Here is a 5,982-nt window from a genome sequence, read left to right on the forward strand (position 1 = left end):
TGCCCACCCTTGATTTATGGAAAACTCCTTCCCCTGGGCCTGAAGTTCCCCTGGCACCCCACCAATCTCTCCCATAGCATCAGGTCTTGAAATCAAGGTGATGACTCTGGCGGTCTCGGCGTTATCTGCCGGGTGCCCGCCCGGCTGGGCAGACAGCGGGGCCGCTAATCCCATTAGCACCCCAGAACCATCACCGAGACAGCCACGGGGCCGGGGACAAACCCGAACTGACATCCCTTTCGCACGTGGAAGTGAGGAGAGACGCGTCGGAGGGTCCCTGCCGGGGGGGCCCCGCGGGGTGTGATGGTGACGGTGACACGTCCCACCGGCTCCTTGCCGGCGCTCGGGGCACAACGAGCCGTGTCTGTGGGTGACAACCGTGGCACCCCTCATTGGCACCCTGCTCCCTGTGCCCCTGGCACGGCCTGGCTGCGGTGAGCACCGCTGGGCTCGGGGCAGGGAGGTGCCCTGGGTGTCCCCAGGGAGGTCCCAGGCATGGCTGGGACACCAGAGGAAAGGTGAGGGTTGTGCTGCACCCCACTCCCCAGGGCTCAGTGTGCTGCAGTCCTCGGTTGGATGCTCCAAGGCTCCTGCTGGCTGCAAAGAGGCTTTTAATTACTGTCAGTGCCTGGGTCCTGCAGCAAACTGCTCCCTTCTCTCCCCAAAGGCAGGCTGGGGGCAGGTCAGGGCCGTTTTTGGACACAGATTTGTGATCCAAAGGGAAGGACAGAGATCCCAGGAGCACATTGTGTGCACTGGAGCTGGTTTTTACCAACAGGTAACAAGGCGTGTGGGCAGCAACTCAACCCCCGCCCGGAGCTGCCCAAGGCACTTCTGGTGAAGAAAAAGCTCAGAGTGCAAATCCCTTCTCTCCACAATTATGGCCACTGGAGCTGTGTTTGGACACACTCTGTCTCTGCCAGGCTGTCCTCTCCTTCTGTGTTAAGTTTACTTAAATAATCCGCCTTTAAAACAACTCTATGAAACCACAGCAAAAGCAATACCCTATTTGGCCAAGCCATGTATTTTTCTCCTCCTCAAGTTCCTGGCAAAACGAAAGCACTTGAATAAAGTTGGAAAAAAAAAAAAAAGCCAAGACAGTGAGGTTTTGCTTTAAATTAGCATTAATTTACAAAGCCCAGACAGACCCACTAAGCAAATTGTGCCCATTAATATATTAACAACAGATTTTTACTACTGCTCCTTTGGGTCCAGAGCCTGAACGGGGGCTGGTGATTAAGGCTTTTTTAATTCTAAGAGCCTCAATGACCAGGCTGGACTCGTGTGTGCCCACAGCAGCCTGTGCTGGGAGGGTGTCAGGGTGACCTCAATAAAGTAGGTGACCACGGCACCTCTAATCCCCTCTTTTAATTGATTACTCTCACCCAGTCCCCGAGGCCATGAGAATGGGGGACCCACCCTCTATAGATTAGCACCCTTTAGTTTACAGATCAGCCACTTTTTCAATCCTTTGCCCTGCAGCAATGCATGAAAATAACACTAATCTCATTAAGGACAGAAGGGAGCCCTTCAAAGTTTATTAATAATGGGAGCAGACAGGGAGAGAGTCAGGCTCTGGGTCAGATTTCAAAGCTGGGGAAGTGGCAGGAGCTTTCCAAGGGCCTGGTTCTGCCAGGGAGGAGGGTTTTTGCCATATTTTGAGCTGGGTCTGGAAGTGCTGGTGATGGCTCTGAGGAGCACCTGGGACCCCCTGGATGTGGCTGGACAGGGGTGGGCAGTGCCCAGCTCTCAGCCAGGCTGGTTTGACTGCTTGGGGGCTGCTCCAAACCCTTCCCTTCATTACACAGGGCTGCCTCCCCTGCAACCCTCAACTGGAGAATTACTTACATGATGGCAGGATCTCATCACCTTCAAAGAGACCTGGCAAACAAGACCTAAGCTTTAAACACCACAAGGAAGTGGCCACATTAAAGGTAAGATTAGGATCCTCAAGGCCAGAGCAGCATCCTGGCCCTGGTGTTGCTGCTTTTACCTCTTTTGGGTGGAATTGCAGAATTCCTCACATCGCTGCTGGGCTCTTCCCAGCTTCTGGCTGTACCCAGCAGTGCACAGCTCCCAGCCCAGCACCCCAGAGGAGGCTGCAGGCTTGGCATGTGCCAGCCAGCCAGGAAAGCAAAGCTTTGGTCACCTCTGAGCGTGACAGACCTTGGGGCTTCTCCCTCCATCAGCAGGAATGGGATGAGCCCCCTGCGAAAAGGATTTGTGCCATTAACTCTCTCCACATCCAGCAACAGCAGGGCAGAGATGAGCAGGGCAGTGGTGAGCAGGGCACCTCACAGACACCCTGGACTTCAGGGCAGCTGTCAAGCCCTCCCTCCACCGAGGCAGAAGCTCCCTCTGAGTGCAGGAGCCCCTGTCCCTGCTGTGCTCCCACTCTCTGCGCTCCCTCCTTCCCCTCCCGCTGCCCAATTATCACCCCGTCAAACTGCACAGCTGGGGGACTTCCTGCACCTCTGGTTGTGCCCCCACCTGGCTCTGCCAGTGTTAATGGGGGCTGCAGTCGGTGCCCCCAGCTCTGCAGAGGGGTGGGCTCCTGGAGGGGCACCTCCATCTGCCCACGCTTTTGCCAGAGCCTGGTATTAATTAGCAGGAGGAAGCTCAAGGATGGCCTGGAACCCCCAGGATGGTGTGAAATCCCCAGGACTCTGAGGTCCCTGAGAGCTGATGTCCATGGGGTTGGGAGCCTGGAGGGAGGGACGGGCTGCCCATCACTGCTGCCCAAGGGAGGAACAGCTCCTGGGGGCTTTGAGGGTCCTCTGGCACCTGGCACTGGCCTTGCTTCACCTTCCTCTTCCTTGCTGTGGGATGGGACACAAACCACCCCTCAGATCAGGGCTCTGAGGTGCTGTGAAAGCCACGAGCAGGCTGTTAGAGGTTATGAGAGACCACCCAAGGTCTCCCAGGCTGCCTGAATCCTCCAACAAAGCTCAGGCATTTTTAAAGCATATCCCATGTGCAGAATTCCTAGCTAAGATGAGCGTTTAGGGATGAGCCTTGATTTAGTTCCTGACCTCAAACAGGACACGATGGCACAAACACCTTCACAGAAGAGGGACCTCGGTGCTGCCAGCCCTCCAGGAGCTCCACCTCCAGGATTTCCCAAGCATCCTGCGGGATCTGGGTGTTGGGACCCTGGATGGCTCCTTCAGAATGTTGTAAATCCCAGGAGATTTGCAGAGCCCCAGGGAGACACCTCACCTGTGAGAGGGAGGATTTTCTCCTATTACTAACACAGGGGATGGAGCATCCTGTGCCTCAGGAGTTCGGGATAAAACCAACCTGCCAATCCTTTGGCACATGGAAGTGTGGAGAGAAGCAGCTCATGGACCACGTGCCAGGAGCTGCCCCAAATCCACGGGGCCAAACCCACCAACGCACCAACCCCCTGACAGGGCTGGCTTTTTGGAGGGTCTTTGGGGTGCAGCACCAAAGGTTTGAGGGGGGCTCGGAGAGAGGATGAGGGAGGAAGGAGGGTCCCAGGCTGCGATCCCTCCAGGCCTAACCTAATCACCATCGCTCTGCATTATTACCCTGCCTAACGCGGCATGCTTTTAAATAAAATATGCAAAGATTTCTCAAATTATTTCCCCGGGGCAAGTGCGTTTTCTGTCTTCGCTCGTGCATGTTAATCTGAAAAATGCAAATTCTGCACACACCCCCATCTGCCGGGGCTTGGCCATTTATTAACTTTTTTCTCTAATACAAAATGTTTCTTTCTTTTATATATATATGAAAAAGCAACGAGTTTTGTTATCTCTGCCCCTATTTTATTTCGTTTAGAGAAAACAGGTTTTAATGGGTTAATAATAATAATAATAATAGTAATAATAATAATAATATGGCCCTGAGGTGCTGAGGATTACGACTCACTCAGCACTGGAGTTTTAATCAGAGGTTGGTGTTGGGCAGGATTACGGCTGCAAGAAGGCTGGGCCTGCTTTAAGATGAAATGCTGATGTTCAGGGGACAAGATTTACTTATTTATTTATCCAGGATGACTTTGATACTCAGGGCTGAGCCGACAGCACATCCTGAGAGAGTGACAGCTCCCCTATGGCTGCCTGGATGTTGGTGGTACTTCCCTGGGCTAAGGGCTGTCCCTGTCCCTGTCCTCATCTCCTGCCCAGGGGTGACAGTCCCAGACTGCCCAGAGCAGCACGTGGGGACCGTGAGCATCTCCATCGTTAGGGCTCCTTTGCAAAATCATTAAAAACATCGAGAAAAAAGCAACCACAGACAAAAAATGAGGGGGAAGGAGGACCCCGGCGTGGCGTTTCCCCTGACAAGAAGCCGATGTGACAGAGCTCTGCGTGCTGAGAGTAATTGGCAGCCTCTGCCCAGGAGAGGCCACGGACAAACTTGCTCCAGGACGGTGCTGCCCCATCCCTGTGCCCGCGGGTCCCACGGCGGGGGGGGAACGGGGACCGCGGCTCCGGCACGGCCGCCGTGGGGAACATCAGCCTTCACCTGGGTAATGAGACAAAACCCAGGGAAAACACACATGAAAAGGAAGGGAAAAGAGAAACTCTTAGGAAATAAGATCAAAGTCCTGCCTTCAAAAAATGTTGTCCTGCAGCTACGAAGAAACCCAGATCGCCCTAATTGCGGCGCTCGGCGCGGTGCGGGAGTCGGGGACGGGCTGGGGGGAACCCAGAGGTCCCAGCACCCAGCTGGGAGGGACAGGAACACCAGGGCTACGCTGGGTTTGCTGGGTTTATTTTTGGAGTAGTCCCGTCCCTGTTTCCCACAGAGCTTGGGTGTGATGTGCAAATGAGAACTGTGGTGCTGGTCCTTGTGCAAAGGAGCTGCCGGCTTGGGACACATCACACGTTGCATTTAATACAATTGTATTAAAATTATCCCCTCTAGACATTTGAAGGAGAAATGCTGGATAAAAACTGATGGCCAAGTGCTTGGATGTGGTTAGAGAGTAGGTTTATGCGTGGAAAATGGTTACAAAGGAGAACAGGAAAGGAGCTGCGCTGGGGAAAGAAAAGTCTCTCTTTTGGAAAACTGAGGATCTCCCAGGCTCCCTGAGCAACTTCATGAGCTCCAGCCATGGAGTGCTGGGGGCCAGGGATGCCCAGGTGTGCCAGAGTGCTCTGACAGGGCAGAGCCACTGGCCTGGGCTGGCTCTTGCCACCCCTGCCCTGTTTCTGAACACACTGAGGGCACAGATTGGCTCTGCAGGCAGACACTGCTGCCTTCACACGGGGCTGGTGCCGTGATGGATGAGCTGCTGATTTGCCTCCTCTCGTCCCATTTTGACAGTTTCTCCCTATCCTTCCCTCTGCCATGGCCCCACAGCACCCTGGTCCTGCAGCACCCGGGCAGCCACCGGTCCCCAAGGGGACACGAGGGTCTGGGAGTCACAGCCCCAAGCCAGTCCGACCCCCGTGCTGGGTGCAGAGCACTCGGGTCCCCACCACAACACAGGGAAGCAGCTGGCTGGCCCTTTAAAGCCTTTTTTTCCTCTCTTGTTAAAAGATGTCTGGGAGGGGAGCTGCCAATCTGAAAAATGATCCTTCCTTTTTTCCATTTTCTTCCTTCTCTCCTTCTAGCTCGTGCTCATCTGTTCAGGTGAACCTCAGGCACATTCATTAAATCTCTGTCTTTGACACCTCAGCTGCTTTGGAGCCCTGGGCTGCTCTTTCTCTTTTCTTTCCATGTTTTTTTTCCCCGTTCCCCATCTCCGAGCCCGCCTGATCAGCACACCAAGGCAGTGGGAGCGAGCTGCGGAATCGTTAACGAAGCGCAGCTCCGTGGCTGAGGTGCTGAGTGCCTGGTTCTGGGGAGGGTGCTGAGGGCACCCACCGTCCCTTCTTGGGGATGGGGAGCGTCGGGGCACCGTGAGGAGCAGCTGCTGGCACCAGGGTGGCACGGAGGGGAGATGAGCACGGTGGCAGCACAGCCTGCACCCAGCCAGCGCCCCGGGGCTGCGGCCAGCAGCCAAGGGCTTGG

The sequence above is a fragment of the Neopelma chrysocephalum genome, unplaced genomic scaffold (assembly GCF_003984885.1).
Source record: "Neopelma chrysocephalum unplaced genomic scaffold, ASM398488v2 Primary Assembly neopelma1_155, whole genome shotgun sequence".
NCBI classification, from domain to species: domain Eukaryota; kingdom Metazoa; phylum Chordata; class Aves; order Passeriformes; family Pipridae; genus Neopelma; species Neopelma chrysocephalum.